This window comes from Pezoporus occidentalis, unplaced genomic scaffold (genome assembly GCF_034315485.1).
Source record: "Pezoporus occidentalis ecotype Australia unplaced genomic scaffold, CSIRO_AGI_Poc_V1 ctg168, whole genome shotgun sequence".
Lineage (NCBI taxonomy): Eukaryota > Metazoa > Chordata > Aves > Psittaciformes > Psittacidae > Pezoporus > Pezoporus occidentalis.
In genome coordinates, this window is record NW_026913510.1 from 1,426,442 (window position 1) to 1,448,678 (window position 22,237).

Below are 22,237 nucleotides of genomic sequence, written 5' to 3' on the forward strand. Positions count from 1 at the left end.
AGAGATGGCCTTTGCTCTGTAACTGTATGAGGACCTGGCCATGATTAGAAAGTATTACTACTGTTTTATTTTCTTATGAATAACAATAAAATATTACCCTGACTGGAAGCTTGATGTGAGAGCTGGTAACGTTATTGCTCTTGTAGTATTTAGTTTGCTTGTATTTTCTCTTGACTCCAGATGGATTTTAATTTTGTGTATGGTAGCTACACAGTGTGCATGTAAAAGCTTTAATAAATCTGCTTGTTCAAACTGAAATAGGCATTTTGCATTACGAGATTGTCTTGCTCCAAAACAAATCCACATGATTAGAGTAGTGGATTTAACTAATTGTCCTCCAAGCAGCTCCTATGGGAAAACAAAATGTTGCCTATGTTAATAGTGCCTCAAACAGGGATCAGTCAGGATCAGCAAAAGCATGGTATCACATGCTTTAGTATTGTGTTGTTTACCAGCTGGCAGGAGGGCAATCTACATAAAATCATTATCACTTGCTTTAGGGTAAGTACCATCATAAAAGCTGGTATCTGAACTGAGTCCAAAATCCCAATATGTAACTACTGTTGAATTCTTAGAGAAATGTAGTTTGATATTCAGATCCCAGAAATCAAGCTTTGGGTTTCACTCTGGGTTGGATCCTGAAAGCTTAGTCTGTTTTCTAGATTAAATCCTTATGCCGTTGTTCGGGTGATGTATTAAACTGACAGACACTTTTCAGAGACTCCACTTTACTTCTGTCCTATCCTATCCTATCCTATCCTATCCTATCCTATCCTATCCTATCCTATCCTATCCTATCCCGTCCCGTCCCATCCCATCCTATCTTATCCTATCCTATCCTCTAGAGGTCAGCAATAGCTACTATTATTACCATAAATGTTAATTAGATTATTACAAATTATAATAATACCTATAACCTGTTGTTTAAGCATGAGAGAACGAATACCTAAACCAGTTCAGATGAGCTGTGCTCTAGAAATACCTTGCACACTGCAAGGGCAGCCTAGTTTTATGAGCTAAGGTACATGTGGTATCTATTTAAAGGTAGATGGCGTGAGTCCAGCCCTAGGTGCTTCAGTTTTTCACTGTAGATTGAGAAAAACACAGCCTTGTGTGAGCTTTGACATGGAGAGACCTTAAAATCTTGTTTTCATTAATGACAGTTATAGGCAAAGAAAGCAGATGGAGGCATGGTTAACTAAGAAATTCACTGGCACTGCAGTGAGAATTGCCTGACCAATGCTAAAGCAGAGTGATGACCACATGCAGGGATGCACAGACACACTACCACCACAAAATCCTACAAAGAAACACCCAAAAATGTTCAGGGTGGCTCCAGAGGTGGTCAACAGAGATTTCTATAGGTTTGATTGTACCTATAAGTACAATAAGCAAGTGTAGTGTTGCCTAAAACCTGTGGTCTCTACCCATGGGACCTACACATGGGATCCTGCTTCTGACCCAATAAGACTAAAGAAAGGCATGGACAATTTTGACTCTGGTGCTTAGTTTGTAGATAATTTCAGGATATGAGTCTCCAGGGCTATTAAAATGCCACCTCTCCTGACCACTCAGGCCCTTCGGGGGAGGTACATTAAAGGATCTGAATACCTGAATTTTGTAGAACTACACTGAGATTTGGGATATCATTTTGTGACACTTCTTTGAAACTGCCTGGCTACATTCACACCGAAACTGCAGAGAAAAACCAGAGTACAAGCAAAAATTAGTACTTTAGCTTTTGATATTGTACATTGGTAGACAATTGGCCACCTGTGGATCACTTTACGTGTTCTGCAATAGAGCAGGCAAAGCCAGTGTATAATGTGCTCTGGCACTATATGCTCAAAGACCACTGAAGCAGATAGCAATTCTGTAGTAAAATTTTCCCAAATTAGCTTTTTTTTTGTATAAGATATCACTGTCAGAAGAGGAAGAGCTGACCTTTCTTCTTTTTCCCTGAGTCAGTCATTACATACATTTCTTCCCAATGCAGCTTGCTCCACCTTGCCTTGTCTTCAGTGTGATGTTCCTGTGTCATCATTTCTCTGATTATCTATTGCTCTGCAGCATCTGGTGGAAAAGTGCTACCCATATTGCATTACTCGCTGTCAAACCAGTGGCTTCAGTTAATATATCTATCTGGTGCCATGCCCACACGAAGAGCAATGAATGCAAGCTACAGGCAGAAGAATTGTAACCAAAAAAGCCCATACAAGGTACTAGAAAGTGCCTAGACACTAAAGGCAAAACCATGACAAACCTTCCTTGGCATCTGGGGTGAGAACTCAGCTGACCTAATGTATGGTCTGGATCTGAAGTAGTCACTCTAGAGTCCTGTCATAGTGGGGAAGGAGTTGCGATGACAGCTGACATTTATACAACCTCAAATGGACTTCCCTCTCCATTAACTAGAACTCTGGAATACCCTGGAGGACCACAGAGTCCCAACTGCAAACACCCCAGACAGTGTAGCTGATTCCTCTCCAACAGGCACCCCAGTGTCCTAGTTGGGAATGCTCTATGAATAAAGAAACAGTTTAGCAGGCTAGTTTTCATCACCAGCAGCTACTGGGTGGGTCATTAATATGCTGTGAAATTCCGACCTAACTATTCTAATGTGCATTGATTTCATCTTCTGTGGAAAAAAGAGCTCATTGCTGATTATTGGTTGTAATATATCTCCGTGGAAAGGTAAAAGCTAGCTGCTGGCCTCACATAAATGGCTTTTAGAAGAGTTAGTGCCTGCTGGAAGCAGAGCACAGTGACTTTCAGTCTATCTTTCATAATCTATCTTTCAGTAGAGCAGAACTGGACACACCAGTTCCAAATGAAACAGAGGGATCACCTCCCTTGTCCTGCTGGCAATACTTCTTCACTGTCTAGTGGTGGGTGCAGGTGCTGGAAAACACCTCTGGGGTACAGACCAAGAGAGTCATGTAAAAACAGTAGAACACCACTCTGTGGTTAATGAGTATTTCCTTTCTACCCATTTACAGTCCCACTATAAATTTCCCAATGAAAATCTTGGGTTTTTTCTTCATATAAATTTTTACTTCATATCAGCTGTTGCTGTTGAGAAGTTTTTCAAGCCCTTCTCTCTGGAGCTCATTCTTGTCTAAACAGACCCCTGCTTTTTTAAGAGGTAATTAATGTTCTCATCTGGCACCTTAAGTGAATTTAGGTGAGGATGTGGAGAAAAATCAAGACTGGGGTTTCTGTGAACTTTTTAGCCACTTTCAAATACAGCAAGTGTGGCTGTGAACAGGTTACCTCCATCCACACCGTGCTGCTCAGCCAGGCTGGGTAAGACCAGGCAACCTTCACAGGGATGCTTGTTGGGTGAAGAGGTCAGTCCACGTGCATGTTTGTACAGCCTCGGTGCCTCCTCATCTACATCGTGCTGCTCTTCAGAAAAGCTTCACGTAATAAAAACCTCTTTGAACCTTTACAGAAAACCACAGAGAAATATCAAACACTAATAATGCTGCCACACTATAGTGCAAAGCAACCAGCATGGCCTATGCAAGGGCTAGGCTTTTGACCTTGCAGGTCCTTCCTTAAGAGTGGCCCACATCCTTTCCCACCCCACGTACAGTAGCTAGCATGCCTGCAAGGCTTTTCTCAGACTAATTCCTGCTAATGTCATGCATGGCTAGTTAACCTCCATTTGATCTGTCTTTTAGAGATTTATTCATCAATAAAGGCGTTATTACTCCTTTGATGATAGTTAGTATCCTTTATATGAATTGTCTATTGACGGACACATTTAACAAAGGGTGTTTATGTGCTGAACAATCACATAGTTTATTTATCCAATAATCATATAATCGATTTGAAAAAGAATTCAAGTTGAAGGACTTCTTTGAGATTTAAAGAGTTGAGTTTCCATCTGTGTCTGAGATGTTTAATTTGTGTTAGTTATGTATTACATTTCACTAGTATTGTTCCTACAGAGGGATCTGATAGATCAACCTCTGACAGCTCCCAGGTAAAGGCTGAACCTGGCTAGCTTGTTTAAGATGATTGCTTAGGTATTTTTAATCACAAACGACCATATAAAAGATTAGAAATACTGTGCAGTCAGTGTCTTGAGGCACTCTCAGAGAAGGTTACCACTGATCACACTTGCCTTCCATATAAAGTACTTTTTCAGTGCTAAGACTATCATCTCTGCAGTGGTTACAAATACCTACTGATGACTGAAAGAGAAGAAGCTTATTTCTCTTATAGCTTTCCCTGGCTGATGTCATTACATTATCACAAGGCATAACATTGCTCAGTGAGATAAAAATCCAGACTGAATCAGAAAATCTTTCTTGTCTCGCAATTCCTGTAGAGCTCCTGTTGCTCTTGGATTGAAGCACTGCTTGCTCATGTGCAGGAAGGCAATGCCAGGTTTCCAGCAGTGCATCTCCAGTGCTTGCAGCCCCTGAAACCACAAGAATTGGCACCACAATTCCTCTGGGAAGCCAAGGAAATAACCTTTCTATTGAATATTGGACTTCTGTTTCTAGTGGCTGACATTAATACCTCAGTATCTCCAAGCCCCAGATATCAGGCTATACATCACCACATTATGTTTGGCTCCTAAAACAGGCATTACAAACATTCAAAGAGTGGCTGTCAAGGCTGCACCCCTTGGTGTGGGTGGGTGAGTCCATTGCTTGTCTGGGTTTAAGTAGTAGATGTTTTATTTTCTAAGGTCCTGGCCCTGGTGGATTCTCTCTGTCAATGACATGTCCAGTTCACAGAAAGAGTAAGACTGCATTGACTACCTGGTGACCTACAGTTCCCTGCAGGTAGGAAGTCAGGCTGTGCTTGCATCCTGCAAAGACTTACCTGGTTGTGCTTACTTGGAGACACATGATTCATGCTGGAGGACTATAGGGACTGTTTGATGTGAACCTGGGCTGCACAGTACAAAGCCCAGCAAAGGCCTTGGCACTAAGAGGCAATTTCTACACTATACAACTTGTTCCTTAAGGCAGGGAGTACAGGCTGCAGGAATACAAGAGAAAAATCCCAAGGATCAGGTCTGTTGAGTAGTTTAAGAAACCCTGTTTTTTCACCTGTTTGTGCCACATCAGGCAGGAACTAAGTGGTCTGAGTTCATATTGGGACCTTAAAAAGAGGCAGGGAGGCTCTGCTGCTGTGATTGGGGCCCAGATCCACAGAATCACAGTCACAGTTATCACTTCTGGGATATCACACTGTGGCATGGATTCCCTGTTAGAACACCCTCATGCACATGGAGATCTAAAGAGGATTGGTTTGCTATTATCAGTTACTGGCCAAAAGCTTTTGCTCTCTGGTTTGAAGGAATTTTTGATCCTCTGATTTTACAGGAGACTGGAATTGATAAGCCAGGTGATTTCAAGGGCTGCAGTTTCAATCAGCCCCTGCTCCCTGCTGCCTACCCATGAGACCCTGACCACAGGGAAGAACAAGTCCTGGGATTCGAAGGTTTAAGCTGAGGCCACCAAGTCCCATCACTTGAGCACTATCAGTTTTGTAACAGCCTGAGCTAAGCTCCGGGAGCAGCAGCTTAGCTGGCTGATGTCTGTGTTAGATGCACTTGCAAGTGGTAAGGAATAAACCCCTGATCCTGCAAGGACTTTCGGCGCTGAAGCCATGTCAATAGGGTGGTGAACTTGCTGCTCGCAGTATGAGAGTTAGCATGTGCTTCTTTCCTGAAAATAAATGCCAAAGAAAACTTCCCTTGGCAGAGGTAGGAGATGGGGAGCAGCAAAACCAAAGCAAAACCAGACTTTACACACTGTAGGTCCTTCCCTGCCCTCTCTGCATGGCTGCTTATCTCAGATCCCGTTCTTGAAGGTGACACTGTGAGCCAGGTCTTGATCTTAGACCTCTCAATCTGAAGGGCTTTTAGCCTAAAGTCACTGCAGTATGACTGAAATCTGCTTTAGTTCCATACTTTCTTCCATAATTTAGTTCCATACTTATATATATTTAAAATTATTTATATGCTCTTTTTGCCAATTAATTCTCTCCCCTGAGGGAAAGCTGAGAAGAGTTGACACTCCCTTTAAACTTTGTACTTTCAGAACAGCACTCCCTTGAGTTAGCTCAGGGATGCTGGTAAAGTCTTCAAGTAATTCAAATGACAATAGCAGCAGCATAAAAAGATGCAGTCGCTGAGACCCAAACCTGTGGCAGTCACGAGCATGTTGGACTCAGCAGATGCAGCTGCTGCTTATGGTCTCTTTCCAGGAAATAGGGAAAAACTTCACACCTCCTGGCTGGATGTGCAGAGCAGTTCTGCATCTAGAGACAAAGCCAACGTTGTATTTTATATATGTGTATTTATGTACATGTGTGCATTGTATATGTACTGGAATATACATTGCTGTACATGCATGTGTGTGTGTATAGGCATGTTTATGAATGAAAAGCCACATACAGATGTGCATAGACGTGCACATGAAAAGTGCTGTGTGGGAGCAATACTCAGCAATGCCTTCACAAGGAAGCAGAGACTGCACTTTTTTGCACTCAGAACTGTGTAGAGAAAGCATTATTAAATATACGTGCCTTTGTTATAGGAAACAAAAATACACATCCTGTTGGGGTGATGAAGATATAACAGCAGAAGACAGAGAGCTCTTGGAACTAGCATTAACTCTTACCTGTACACTTCATTTCTTGGCCCTGAGTCTACTTCAGCACTGGCGCCAACTTGTTTTGTCTGACAATGCCAAGGAATCTGCCTCTTGTGTCTGGGACAGTGAGAACTGATATTTACCATGGATTTCTCCTGCCCAATACACTGCAGAAAACTGGGAAGGGAAAGGAAGGGGACTGCAGGTCTGATTTGTAATCATGATTCAGAACTAAACTGTGTCTGTACTTCACTTCTGCATAGGTAAGAGATACCTGGGAAGTGCAGACCCAGTCCTTCATACACAGGATTATGAGGAGAGCCAGAAGCCTTTTGACAGGTCAGAAATCCCACTGCCTCATTTGGAGAGAGGTTTTGTGAATTAATTCAGCACTGATTCAGCACAAGTTGAGTCCTGGAGGAAAGCTGACACTTAGATGCCATGAACCTGATGCTGAGATATTCGGATCGCTCCCAGGTGTCCTCGGGTGCTGGAGGGATGCTGGAAATGAGATTCTATGATTCCATGCATGGCCATGGGAGCAGGATCCCATTACCTTGAAGTGATGCTCTTCGCCCCTAACCCTAGCCCCACCTTACAGCCAAGTAAGGACCTTTCCGTGGGCTTTGGTGCCATCAAGTGGCAGCAACGCTGAAAGACGAGAAGCGCTCAGAAATCCTTGGCTCTCGGGCGGTCCCTGAGGATCAAGCAACCAAGATGAAAGTTTTTCTCTAAGTTTGGCAGTGTGAAAGAGCGTAAGTGCAGTGGCCAAAGAGAGGCTTTTACTGAGGCTTGAGCCAGGTGGAAAAGTCGGCTTTTTAGTGTTTTGTTTTTTTTCTTTTTAAAGAAGGAGAATCTTGGCTCTGAGAAATGATTTATGAAGCTGGCATCAAAAGCATGGCTGAAAATCACATCAATATTATCCAGACTTTCAAGTGTTCTGGGACTTGAGCCAAATCAAATAGCTGGGTCTCCAGCTTGAGTAAACTACTGAGACTCAAAGTCAGTGGAGCCAAGCTAATGATACCAGGAATTAGGCTGATCCTAAAAATTTTAGCCTAATCTGAAATACACAGGGCTTAGAGTTGGTGAATCGTGCTTCCATCTTGTTTTCTGTGTATTCCAATGTAGCTCCACTGGATTAACAGCAAAAGGGATTCATGGAGTTCATGTCATCTGCATCAAGAGCAACAAATTCAACATACTGAGACCAATAGCCTGCTTGACTCAAGATTAGCATGGGTTTGGCTAAGAACCATCTCCCTGCATGTGTCCAGCTGAAATGTTAACAAAATGAGGAGCTTGCTCTGTTGGATTGTTCTATGGCCAGTCATTTGAACTGTTAGAGATAGGGGACTTCTTCTCTAATCCCCCAGACAGATTTTTTGAGCTAAATAATACATAAAAATAACCCTCTGGCATTACAGAGGAAGAAGACTCACTTATTCCAGACACCTTCTGCAGGACAGTCATGATTGTTGCAGGTATGTTCCTATACTGATGTCCATCCTTCCTGCTAGAGCAGCTCTCAGCGTCTCTCCCTGCTCCCATTCTATCTTCAGCATCCCAGACTAAGAGGATGTATTGCTAGGTATAATTTTGTCCTACCATTGGTGTTTGTCTGCTCTTTCCCAGCATGTCTGAGCAGTTTATGTTTACCAGAGCTGACCGAAGGCAGCCACTTGTTGTAAGCAGAGTGCAAACCACTAGATTTTGGCTGTGGGTGAGAGGCAAGACCCCTGTCCTGATTAGAGCTATGTCAACAATGACTTCATGTGTATACCCAGGCGTTTTGCTGCTTTCGGATGTTTTCTCCCTGAGTTCAAGGCACCCCTGTCCAGGACTGTGTGTCAGAACAAACACCCCCATGCTGCTATTGCATTGCACATCTGCCATTATGCTGTAGCTCTGTGCGGTTGTCACCCTTTTGAAATGATGGCATCCCATGCTGCTTTCACCTCTGTAGAAGTACAGACAGGGCAGCAGAGACCAAGCTGCAAAAGAGAGGCTACCTGGGAACCCAGAGGCTCACTGTTCTGGCTCCCCATGTGTGTTAATGCCTTTTCCTTGCTTTCACTGGCAGTGATACTGGATTACGCTGTTGCATGTTACAGTCACACCTTCGTGATGCAGCAGAAGGCATATTCAATCCCTTCCCAGGGCCAAAAGCTCCTCTCTCCTGTTGCCTCTAGGCATGATGCCTTTCAAACCCTGTCTCTCCATAATTTTGCTTGTTAAAAGATTATTTCATCCTTAATATTCTGGCACTGAAGTTGTTAAGAGTTAGCAGGGGATTTTTGTCAGAAGGCAGCTTTTGCAGAATGGAGCTGGCAAGCTGGTACCACAATTATCAACTGCCTAAATAACATAAGCCCGATTTTCTCACCAAAGGCAAATTTGTTTAAGATGTTCCTCAGTGTTTTTCTCCCCCTCCCAATATTTTCATTGCCGTAATTTGGAGAATCACCAGACACACACAAAAAAGAGGCTGCAGCTTCTCCAGCAATGGCTTTGAGACCAGCAGGCACATAACAGTCAGAGAGATCACTCTGTGAATCTCCTCATCTCGCATCAGAGCTCCTTCCCGACTGCACTGTAAAAACCAAAGACTAAAGGCCCGTTTACCTGAGCAGCGTTTTCAGGGCCTGCAGCCGAGACCTTTACTAAGAGCACCACTGACACTGGGTGGCACGAGGGGGAACTGCACATCCCTGCGCCAGATGCTTGGGATGCCGTTACCCATCACCGTCTCTTTGCACAGCCACCCTCGTTGCACCCTGTAGATGACAAACCAAAGCACTGGAGCCCGCATGCGCTGGTGAGCATGGTGACTCTTCCTCTGCCTGCTTCTGTTTCACTCCAGTGTCCTTAATATGAAAGGTACTGTTAAATAATGACATAAAAGTTATTTACGGAAGAATGAAGAACCTTCAACTAACTTTCTAAAAGGAGAGGGCTGCTCAGGGCCTTCCTCTCTGATTGATGGGTGGGTCTTTAAGCTTGAAAAGATTAAAGGAGATCCCTAATTCAGGGAGTGCAGTATCCTAATGTCCATCAAAGAAGAGATGTGGACTAGTTTAAAGATCAGTTCAGCTCACTGGAGACACGCAGGCTCTCCCAGAGGTGTGTGATTATCTCTGTACAGAGCATGAACCAACAGCAAGCAGGCAACTAAATCTGGTCCCTTAGTTAGATGTCTCAGGTTGTTTGAATCCACAGTGGGTTAGGCTCATCCCCAAGCTTATATATAGATGTGTGTATAAAAGGAATACAGAGTTCCAGTCCTCTGTGCATAGCACTAAGAGCATCTTTTATATACGCACTCAGAATTGCAAGCAATGGGCTATGGCAATGACAATGACCAAAACAAAGCCAGAGTTGAGTCCCATAACCATCACCAATCAGGCAAAAGCAAGAGCAGCTCAAAGATGAAAGAAGGAAGAAGGTTGCCAAGCTGCTGTCACAATGCAGGGGTCATCCTCCAGGTTGCAAGGAAAGATCTGCCTAAATGCAGCTAAGCTTCCTTAGCAGGTGTCTGTGTCACGGACCCTGCCAGCCTTATTATTTTCTGCTCTTTTCACACTGCCACGGGCTTTCAGCAATTATCATTGGCCCAAGTCTGCTGGGGAAGTAAAGGATTGCTTGCCTGCCTTGTCCCCAGGCCTGGGGGCCCTCTGGGGAGATATGTCAGTGTCAAAGTCATTATTGGGCTCAAGGCAAGGGGCAGCAGTGTGAAAGTGCACAGGAGGTCGGAGCATATACTTGGTTCTCTCTCAAAATCATTGAATCTCTGTGGATTACTGGAGAGGGACCACGCAAATCTTGTCTAGTGATGAGTAATATTAAAATTCCCTTAATGCTTTTCGGAGGATTCATGGGCTTTCCAGAGTTTGTCCTCTCCCTGCAGCTGCTGTGGCTCTTCCCCAGGCAGGCTCAAAACAGCAACTTTTGTAATCATTAGAAATTAAATTGTGGGTCCCCCAGATCAAATGCAGCTAAAATTCCCCCTTTGCTTCCCTGATGGGATGCTCACAAGAGAAACAGAGCCATAACAAGGACACATGTGGGCAAAAGTCTTTGGTTATGGCTCTGGAATACAAGTCAGCTGTGGTGTGGTTTAAATCTTTCTTAACTTGCAGGTCTCTGTCTTGTATTCTTAATAATATGTTAGATCTCAGTGTCTTCTCTAGATCTGGGTCTCCATTACTCAGCTGCAAAATTTTATTTTATTTTATTTTATTTTATTTTATTTTATTTTATTTTATTTTATTTTATTTCTTGCCTATTTTTCCTATTCGCAGCGTACCCTCTGCATAAGCATGCCTTTCTTTCATGAAGTACAAAAGGCCCTTCAGCAGGAGCCTTTCAACATGACAAAAGATAGTGTCTTTTTACTACCCATAGAGCATCTGTCCAGTTTGTTGGAGACCTGACTCTGCAGGAACGGTTTAACATCATTCAGAAGAACCGGCTCCAATCATTTCCCTTCTAAAACAAACACAAAATGACACCTCAGGTTATATTTCTGCCTAAGTGATGATTTCTCACAGAGTTCACAGTCAGAGAGATCTCAAAAGGGTCAGCTTTGCCCCATGAAATCTTTCTGTTTCTGCATTGCCTTTTTATGCCTTATGAGCAGCAACTTTCTCCTGTAACCCACATTTGCTATAGAAAACATGTGCTAGAGGGCATGTTTTGTACCAAAACTTCAGGAAAGATCTGCTGTTCTTGCTACAGTCACAGAGGAGCAAAAGGCAGATTTTTGCCTTCACATCCAGTGAGTGAGAAGCCAAAACTGGTTCATTATCCTTGTGGGGGAACTCTGGTGCAAATCCTGAGCATTACCAGTGCGGGGGACTGTGGGTGCAATTCCCAGAGAGAAGTAGCTGCAGCCAATGCAGCTTTGGTCAGTGGCTACAAGCGCGAGAAGGAAAAGCGCTCTCTACCACTAAAGCAGGGGGATTTTCAGCTCCTGATGCTGCAATTGAATGAAAAGGGCTCTTCTGGCAGCCACCAACAACATGTGGAGTGAGCTTAATGGCCACATGTCTGTTAAACTTGAATCTGAACTTTATGTTTACCCAGCAGCGAGAAATGTTCCAACCCCTCCAGCACTGTCTCTGTGCCATGAATGCTCTACAGGACTACCTTTAACCTCACTGGTGTTTGACGCATAGAGGCCTGAGATGCTTCTCTATAAAGAAGAAAAAGATTATTTTCCCTAAAGCTACCTGGGCAGTGCTTCTTGACTTTGGAAATACCTTTAGAAAATAGCATATGCTATATATATTTACTGCTATAGTACTACAGTGTCTCATACCTTGCTTTTTTTAATCTATCTAGGTAACTTAGAAAAGTGAAAAAAAACTTAGCCAGGTGCATATCAGACTTCTAGGATGAGAAATGGCTTTCCCTACCAAAGTGATAAGAATTTTAAAGGTGTGCCCTCTTATTACCTGTATAATTAAGATCCTGGTTTGAAATTAAGTAGATCCGAGTCCAAATCCTGCCCCTTTCAATAGGTTTCTTGCTATGCTTGATCAAATATTTGTAATAGTATTTCTGAAGTGCTCAGCAGTGACCTAACATCATTCCTTTTGAAGCCCAGAGGAATTTTTCCATTTACATCGGTGAGAGCAGAATTTAAGGGGAAAAAAGAGATAAACCAGTGTGAAATTGTCCATCCTTTGTTCATTCCTGAAGGGTCTTTCCTTCCTCCACTGTTTGTTTATTTTGTCTTTTTATGTGGTCAGTCCTCAGTGTCTTTTCTGTCCTTTTGTATGTTTATGTAGTATCGAGTGCGGTGAGCTTTGACCCGGTTGATGCTCAGGAGATACTACAGCAGCAAACCCAATAACAATAACAACAATAAATGTCCACGGTGAAGGATACTGCCCATGATTTGAGAGTCATCCTATTATCTTCTAAACAGATCAAGAGCTGCTTTTATCTCAAAATGTCTCTTGACATGAAATAAAACAAAGCTAAAAGTTAGCCAAGCCCTGCCTGGGAAGCCGCCTGCAGAGAGTCCTGTGGCAACTAGTCCTGAAATGAATGAGATACCCTGGATTGATGTGAAGTAGATAGACCTGGTCTGTGGATGACTGGGAAAACAGCAGGAAATTCTCCAGTTGTGCAAGGCGAAGAGCAGCTCCACCTCTTTGTGCTTCAGGCTCATGGCTATGCCTGACTGAACATGGAAGGAATTTGCATTGCCAACAGGAGTTGATCAATAGGAGCTGTCTGGGAAAGTGGCTTGTTACTTTTAGACAAGCAAGGGGTGGCAATGAGAACCGAGTGGCACATGGTCTGGGTTCGTAGGGAACTGTAATGGGTTGCTTTGTTTTGACATAACTGTAATGGTCTTTCATGTGCAGCTGTATGTAGATAAGACAATGCCAGGATAATACTGGACATTCAGATGCAAATGGATTGTATATGTAACTGTATATTGCGGTATCTTTCCTTTGAGGATATTTGGGAGATTTTTCCCCTGAGAACTACGCTACCCCTGGACATGTAACCTAGCCTTCAACTAAGCTTCAGCAAACAAATATTCTCATTTTCAGATTCTCTGATTACCAAAATGTTAGCCATGAGTCTCTTTATCGAAGGAGACATTTTCAACACTCCTTCCCCTTTGTGAAGAGCAAAGATGATGGAGAAAGGAGGATGTTCTGCATGATGGAGGTGGGTTTTCATATTCACACAATCGGAAAACCCTGTTTGCCTCACTGAGAGTCTTGGGAGAAGGCATGGTGGAAAGGACAGGGAGTGAGAGTGCTGGATATTCATAGAGATGTAGGAAAGTTTCAGATTTGGTGCAATGAAGCCATAAGCACTACAAGAAGATGAATAGAAGAGAACAGGGTTAAGATTAGCATGGGAGATGAAATCAAAGCTATGCCACAATAGCAGAAAAAACCCCCAAAGCTTCTCAACATCAGGCTTTATGTCTAATGATGATTTCTTTCCATCAGCTCATCTTGCTTGCTGCAATACTTAATGTAAAAAACTACAGGACTAATGCGTCTTAAAGTTACGCTTTTGCAAATGTGAGAATAGGTAAGAATCCCTCCTTTTTGTTTTCCCATACATCCATAGATGTGTAATACCTGCTAATCTCAGGAATGAGTCATGGTGATTTGGTTTCTAGAGAATGACTAGAAAATGCTGAGCAAACTCAGTCTTCACTTGTGGTTAAACTAAACACACAGTATTATAAAGGAGTAATTCAGAGGCTGGCTGGTGCTGCTGTGAACTATCAGTAGTATAGGCAATGCCTTATAATTAGGGCTATAAAACAAATACTTTTGAGGACTGTAGAAAATAGTGCACCAAAGTATGAAGTTATTGTCCTGATATAAGCCAATATATCAGTATAAGTCTTGATGAATACTGCATCAAGAGTATAAAGTTAAACACACAGAAGTCATGAAAAATTCTTTTACTCTATATCCTTGCATCCTCGATGCTTGATACAACCCCATAACTTTGCCAAAGCATCTTTGACACAGCTGAAACAAAGATGCAAAGCTAAAGTAGCTCCAGCGCTTCCTTCCACAGGTGTGAGCAGCGACTGGCCACAAGTTCAGTTTTTATTTCAAACAAGAAAACACAAAAGAAAACCTCATCACCTCAGTCCCACAAGGGCACTGCAAGGCTCCACTGGGGACCACATACTGGGACCACGTACTTCCTTAAGGAGCACTGCCAAGGCATTATTTTGAAACAAGGGAATAAAAGGGTATCTTGCCAGAATAAGGCTATCCATACATGACTTCCTAGCCTGCATTTTTTATACTTGCCTCCCTGGATGTGCCCAAGACCTTGATTCAAACCCAGTGAAAACTGTTCCCTTTTTTTAAGGTCACTACTGATCTTATCAACACCTGAAATATGTGCAACCTTAATGACATCTAAGGATGGCATTCTGTTTCAGTTGGTTTGTATAGCTTTTGGTCTTCTCTCCCACACCTCATCGGGGCTTGAAGAAGATGGAAGGAAGGTCAACAAAATTGCTACTAATTCCTTTACTGTTCCCCCTTTTTAATCTTTGTTTTGTTTAATCTGAGAGTTTTACTTCAGGATTTATTCTCCTCTCACCAGTAGTGATTCAAAGCAGGATCAATTAACACCATCTATCAGATTTTTTCCTTCATTTACCCCAGTTTTGCTCTAGTTTTGAGAGCCTTGTAGTCTGTCCTTTTATTGTCTAACTCCTAAATACCACTGTGATGTCCTGTATATAAATATTACTGCTGAACAGTCTGGAGCACATTTTTAAATAGAAAACTTTATTCAAAACAAACTTCTTGAAGCCCTACTATGTTTCAGACAATGCTGTGCGCAGCACTATGCTGTCCTATCACTTGCTAGGGATACAGCTCTTCAGAAACCGAATCATGGTTACAGCTTTTCCAAAGAAACCACAAAACCTGTTTTGCAGCAAATAATTGACCCAGTTGATCAGACAGGACAGAGAAGCCATTTCTGTGTTTTCTCTTACCATCTTTGTTCCCCGTGATGAAGTGCAGTTGATACTCCTTGTATCTTCATCCCTGGCAATGCTCAAGGCCAGGTTGGACAGGGCCTTGGGGGACATGGTTTAGTGTGAGGTGTCCCTGCCCATGGCAGGGGGGTTGGAACTGGGTGATCTTAAGGGTCCTTTCCAGCCCTAACTGTTCTATGATTCTATGATCTCCTACAGGATACAGGGACTTTTCAGGTCTCTGAACAGAGAGAATGTGCTGAGATTCATCTGTCCTGTGCCCTATCACCCTGGAAATCAAATCAGTCAGGTGCCCATGGAGCCTCTTTGTGACAGCTGCTGCACACAAAGAGCATTGCCTGTTACACTTGGTGTCCCAGGGAGCAGGTCTGGGTGATGCAGCAAGGGACACCTTCTTTGGCTCTTGCAGGGGCTTTGCTAGGGCACAGGAAGGTACCCAGGGTCTTCCTCACACACCCTATGCCAGAGTAAGCACAGTAAAGTATGAGCTCTTTGCCAGTTTCTGAGGCAGCTTTCCTGATGTAGTTGGGCAAAATGTGACATGGAAATAAAAAGTCCTACTTTACATCATGATTCATCTCCTTCAGTGGTGCCCAGAAGGTTAAAAGCAGTAAGCAGCTTGTGTAATATGAAAATAGACCTTAATTCAGATAGTGACAGTATCTGTGCCTAAATGGAGAGTGAACAAGCATCGCTTGAATAGTGTTGTAGGATCATGATAGTTTCACTGCAAATTGGCAAAAGGAAGCTAATGTAAGCTGTAAGAAACAGCACTGTTACTCTTCAATGTGACCATCCTAGCACAGAGACCTGGACTTACTCGAAGGCAACTGCTACAGCAAAAGACAATTTTAGCCACAGAGCATATTCAGAGCAAAGAACAAATCCTTCCTCTTGGTGAAAATACCCAGAACTCACCTCCTCCATGGCACTCAGGGTAGTCAGGTGGAGCTGCCTGTCTCCATAGGAATAAATGAAACAGGCTAGAGCCTGCTCTGGCCCTGAGGAGAACTGGCATCACACAGCTCATATTTGCATGCCTAGACTCCAAAATATGATGTCCTCATCTGTAGAGCTCATTGGGAACAGGCTGTTTGTGAGCAGCCTCACCCATGCTGCTCCCCAAACTGCACTGAGGCATGTCTGGGGTAGCATCATTTAGGTCAAACAGCAATTATACAGCATGGGTGATTTTAAGACACTCCTCAGGACTGATGGGTGGACTTGATGATCTTAAAGTTCTTTTCCAACCTAGCTGATTCTATGATTCTATGACTTGATCCTGTATAGATCAGAAGTATGTATATAGTGCTGTGACGCAGCTAGTCTGAAAGTATATAAAATCAAGCTAAGAGTCCAACGCATTACCCCACATAATAAACATGCCAATCTTGATTATTTCTCTTGAACAAAAATCAGCACTAACATGGATCCTTCACAGTTCCTCTATAGAGTAACCTGCCACGTGTCAGAAGTAACCCACAGACAGACTCTAATTGTGAATAGAGTCCACATCCCCACCAACACTGTGTTGCATGGCTGGCTGCCAACGCCAGGCTAATGTAATTAAAAGCAAATTGCATCTCTGTGGGTTTTCACTTCCTTGGCCACAGCAGGTGCCTGTACTGTGTGGTAAAATGCTACTGCAGCTGCTACAGCTGTTACTCTGGCACCAAAGCAAGAGTACAGTGAAAACCCAGGAAGGGTATACTATGTTCAACTTGTAAAGCCTAGACAGCGTCTTGCCATCACATCATTCCAGGGCATTTATTGAAATCAGCATGTGGTGTTCAGGGCTTTGCTGGTTTTCATGTAGGCTTTTTTATTATATTTCCCCCTTTTTATTATTCTTTTGGAAGGGTAGAAGGGGATTGTTTTGGAGTTTCTGTTTTAAACCATTTTCTGAGGAAATTATCCAAAATGAAGACATTGCCAACCGTTCTCCCTATAGAGATGGCTCTCGGTGCAGGGTGAGGTAATGAATGACACATGTGAAGAGCACCCGCTTAGAAAATACTGGGCCCACTGACAGCAGTCAGGCATTTGGTGTAATGAGAAACCAGCTTGCTGAGCCAAACGGATCGTCTGAGTCACCTTTGGACAGCCAAGTGCCAAAACACTGTCTACAGTGTAATTTGCTGGTCAATATCTTTCACAAAAGGTCCCCCCCTCAGTGCCGCTTCTGACACCTTTGTTCACTGATTATAACTGCTGGTGAGCTGCAGTAGCCTGGCATCCTTTGGCAGGAGCCTTTGGCATCAGTGATTTGCTTTGAGAATCTTCTTAACCCATCGCAAAGTTCCTGGTTTTCTTTCAAGTTGTCATTCACTGGGGTGATGAGGGGCACAAACCGAGCTCTCTAGCTGAAAGAAGCCTCTAAAGACCTTTAATGTTGTAAGTAACTGAGATTATATAGAAAGAGTAGAAAGGAGAGAGAACTGGTCTACAGATAGTGCTGGAATAAAGCCATTTTAAGCATAATTTTCCTCTGAATAAAGAAGCTTTTGCCCTCTACACTCTGCACTTCCACAGCCATTGAATCAACAGTTGTCGTTATAAGGCAGCAGCTTTTTCCTCCATTATCAGTGCAGAGAGAGTTTTTAATACTTAGCATTATAATAGTATCTCACCTGTGTCATTCCGATGTATTGGTTCACTTTGCCTGTGAGCTACAGCCTGGGGGATATGGACGGGTGGAATAAAATTATGATGGTCAGGGCCTTGGTCATGACAGCTCAGTTTCTGTGCAAAAGCTGACCTGAAATGGAGAAAGAGCAGTCAGAAGAACAGCAACAGTAAATGAGGGCTCTACTGACCTTCATCCTCCTCTTGAACAGAGGGAGAGCTGAAACGTTCTTTCCACCAAAATAAGATAAAAAGAGAACAATGCTGTGCACGAGTAAAGCCAGGGGATAGAGAAACCTTCAGCAGTTTCAACAGCTGTGTCCATCAGGAGCTGGCTTCATGGACAAGTCCTTTGTAACTATATAAAAAAGATGGCTGGCTTTGGGTCAGGAAGAAGATAATAAAGTTGCTCCATAGGAACTAAGAAGCTCAGATGTTGCTACTGTGGGCAGAACACCAACAGCACTGTAGGAGTGGTCTTCACTGAAGGAGTAGATTGGTTCCTCTAAAGAGGATTTGTGCCCCACTTGTGTTCATCAGAAAAACTGCTGATTGTAGGGGCTGCCACTGAAATCTCACATGCTCTCTGTGCCTGAGTCCTTCTGCATGCACCTTGTGTGACAGCACAGAGCCCAGCTGAAAATCTTCAAGCAAAATAGCTGAGGCAACTGAAACAATCTGTAAATCCATGTTGACCTTTCCTGATTTACAGCATCACCAGGAAAACCTGAAAGCACTCAAAAGCTTCTCAAACATTTCCTTTTCACATGTTGCAAGTGAAATTTCAGTGTCCTTTTAAAACCAGCTTTCATGTTGAAATCTACATATATTTACATTTTTAAGTTCCAAAGAAGATGAAATGTTCAATTTCAGATTGTCTTTTCCCTTAGCTGTCATTCTTTGAACATTTAAGTTCAGTAAGAAAGCAAAGAAATTGCCTGTTCACTCAAATTTATTATTGCTGTCTAGCTTTCAAACCATAAATATGAACATCCTCAGGTTTTCACAGCAAAATCACAGACATTTTCTAGGCCTCTCTGAATTTCCATTTTCATGGCTTGAGACAAATGAAGGTGATCTGATTTTTCCCATTAGAAACCAATCAAAAACCCACAACCCTGTTATTTGTCAATGAAGTGAAAATTTAAAAGCTTGCACAGATAATTTACTTGAGCAATTAGAGCATTTTTTCCTTGCTGAAACATAGCCTGTCTTACAACATTAGATACAGAGATCCAGAACTTCAAGCTTACTCAATCACTGCAGCACAGAGAACGTTCATTAAGCTAGTTCAGTTTGCCTCTTCTGGAAATTTTCTCCTTCATTCTTAGTTCTTGGTCCAAGTAACTTTCTGAATATGGTCCTTAACTATTTCATAAGTGGGCTATAAAGGTTTGGTTTATGTATTCAGAATGAGCATTGAGTAGCTAATTTGTAATTTCTCCAAATAAAACAAAGTTCCTCTTTCAGGTTTTCCCAACTCTACTCAAAGGAAGCATTTTCTTCTTCCTATAAGCTAGTACCTACGGAACTTAACTGATATCAATTAGATTTTCAAGAGCTAGGTTTTGGGCTTTGGGTAGTTGTGGTGTAATGTAATGTTACATTATGTTACGAATGTTTTATGTGATATATTATTTTTGCAGCAAAATTCCCTGGTTTATCAATTTTTATCTTCTTTACAAAAGCTATGTTAATCTTTGATATGAATATTCCACATTGGGAAATGTAAAAATAGTTTCCTTCATCAACCATACACAAAGATTTAAGTTGGTGACTGAAGGCAAACACTTCAAAATCTCTCTTTACATAAACTGTCTCTAAAACAGACAATTGAAGTTTCCTTTCTTGGAATTTTTTGCATTGGCGTAACCATAGCACTTATTTTTCTAATGTGTTCCAGCCAATTGTTGTAATCACTGTGGTCTTGTTAGATTATTTCCTTGAGAAAACGGCTGCTCCCTTTTTTCCCTGTAGAATTCTTAGAATGAAAACATCATTTTACTGTCAGCAATGTGATGTGTTTCAGGGGAAGGAACTAATGACAGGTCACGACTTGCTTCAAGAAGGCAAAACAAGCCTTCTCCAAAGTACAAAAAGGCAAGTTGATTGCCTGTTCAGTGTCTGGGGATATTTTCTAAAGCCAAAGGATACATGGTGTGATTGTCATATTCTTGCAGTCATGGAAACATAGAGTGTCTTAAAAACAATGACCTTTGGCTCTCCAGCTCCCTATGAAACTGCCTATAAAAGGGAACCAAACTGAATAAATCAATGCAGAATTCTCCATGTCTGATCACTCTCTGTAGCAATTTAAAGTTGGCCGTTTCAAGGAACAAATCTTTCAGATATGATGTTGTATTTTTTTGCTTACTGTAACCTTACTTTCTAAGCACATTTTCAGTGACTCCTCTCCTCTACACACAAACACACAAACCAAGATTAGGTAGGTGCCCACATAATGTGTTGCACTATTTACCATCAGAATCAACGTACACTTTCAAAAATGTCCCAGTACCTGCATGAGAAAATAATTGTACGGAAGGAATATCAGCCTTGGGCGGGTACACATTCAGGTCTGGTTGAAATGGGTCCTGGTGGAGCAAATATGGGAATTGCTCTCATAAAAGGCATCCTACAGATCCATCCTTGGTAAATAGATTTTGATCCAGAATCCAGGACGTGATTATGGCTCATATGAAAGAGCTGCTACATTTCATGAGTGTTTCTATTGGTTTTGGTCCATTTTTAAAAGAGTGTACCTTTTTCAGATTAGAATGTCATTTGGTTTTAGCTGTTTGATGTTATAATTTGATGAGAACATTAACTCTTTCTTACTCTCTGAAGGAAATAATGTATGTCCTGGACTGTTAATGCGTAAAGAGAGGGAAAACACCTAGCCCAGATGCCTCGATTCACCAGTCTCACTGGTAGTATAAAGGACAAAAACTGTTCACAATTGGTCAACTAAGGGTGTGGAGACAGCTCTGTCAGCATGAGGTGGTGCTGTCTTCCACCATGCCACCTGGTCCCCATGTCCTCCGCATGGCAGGTATCCATCCAACTTGACATCTGCATGGCTGCTGGCCAAGATACCAAGAAGGCTAGAGAAAACCCTTGCACTCTTCCAGTTCTTACCTGCCTTCCCCAAGGGACCTACAGCCCTCCACACATGTCACTGCAGCCCTAGTGCCAGGGCAGGTCTACAGGGACTTTCACAGCTCGCAGGGACCTGCACCCCTTCCTTAAAAAATCTGCAGAGCTGAATCCAGTTAAAAGCATCCTACTTGTTGGCATTGTGCTGAGCATAGAAATTCCTTTCACAGAGCAGCGCTGTGAGATGGGAACACGTCTGACAGCTGTTTGTAAACTTGTTCATGCTGCTCAGTTTTCCCATTTTTCCCACTGTGCGATAGAAGCACAATGTGGTGTTTCTTTCTGCCCAAGTTAACTTGTTTCAGTTGTTTTCTTCTTTTTTAATTCTAGAAGTCCTCATCCCTATTACCTAACGTCACGTAGCAGGAAATACTTCACGGCAATTTATTCATTGGCTGCTCTTGTCTAACATGTATTTGGGCTTGGCTAGTCCATTTTCAGCTGTTGCTGATTTTTTATACTGGAGGAGTGACCTACATTTTTATGAGGAAAAAAATCAGAGTTTGTCAATGTGGTCAACATAGTTTAAAAAAAGAACCAACCCAATGAATATAGCTCTGTGAGGCCAAGGAAGTATTGCCATGTGTCACTACAAGTTGGTGAGCTGAGCTAATCTAATCCCTATCTAATGTCTGATTGCTCCATTGTCTTAATATCCAGCAGCAATATTCAGAGGAGGAGAAGATTCAGCTCAGATGTTTTTCTGAACCTTTCTGACTATGCAGTTTTCTTACACCCGTTGTCTTTATGTCTAGTTGAGGCTCAGGTCTTAGTTGATCTTAATCTGTTAATTATGCCAGATTGTGTGGTGGTTGAGTACTACGTAAGAGAAAAGCAAAACATTTCTGCTTGCTACCTTTGATCTGAACTCAAGTTTCTAGAGGGCATGAATTAGATTGGAGCTGGTCACTTGTTCCCTAAGTTATTCTTTTCCAAGTTTAGCTACATATAAGGCATAATTCCATATCCAAGGTTTCTTGGCAATAATGGGATACACTTGAGAGACAGCAAATAACTTTATGTCTGAAAAGCTCTTTTGGTACAGACTATTTCTTCTGAATGAGGGAATGAATGAACCTTCTGGTGAGGGAAAACCTGTACATTTGCTTTATGACTTTTGCAAGACTGATTTCTTCAGACTGGCCAGTTTGATTGCCGAGAAGCCTTGTCTGAAGTGGAGCATTGCCTGTCTCCCAGTTAAAAGGGGGAAAATATGCTGAATTGCCAAACTGGATTTGTTGCAGGTAATGCTATGAACATGAAACTCAAACTACTTTTTCTAAAGTACTGGAAGAGTAAACAACATTTTTTGTTGAGGCTG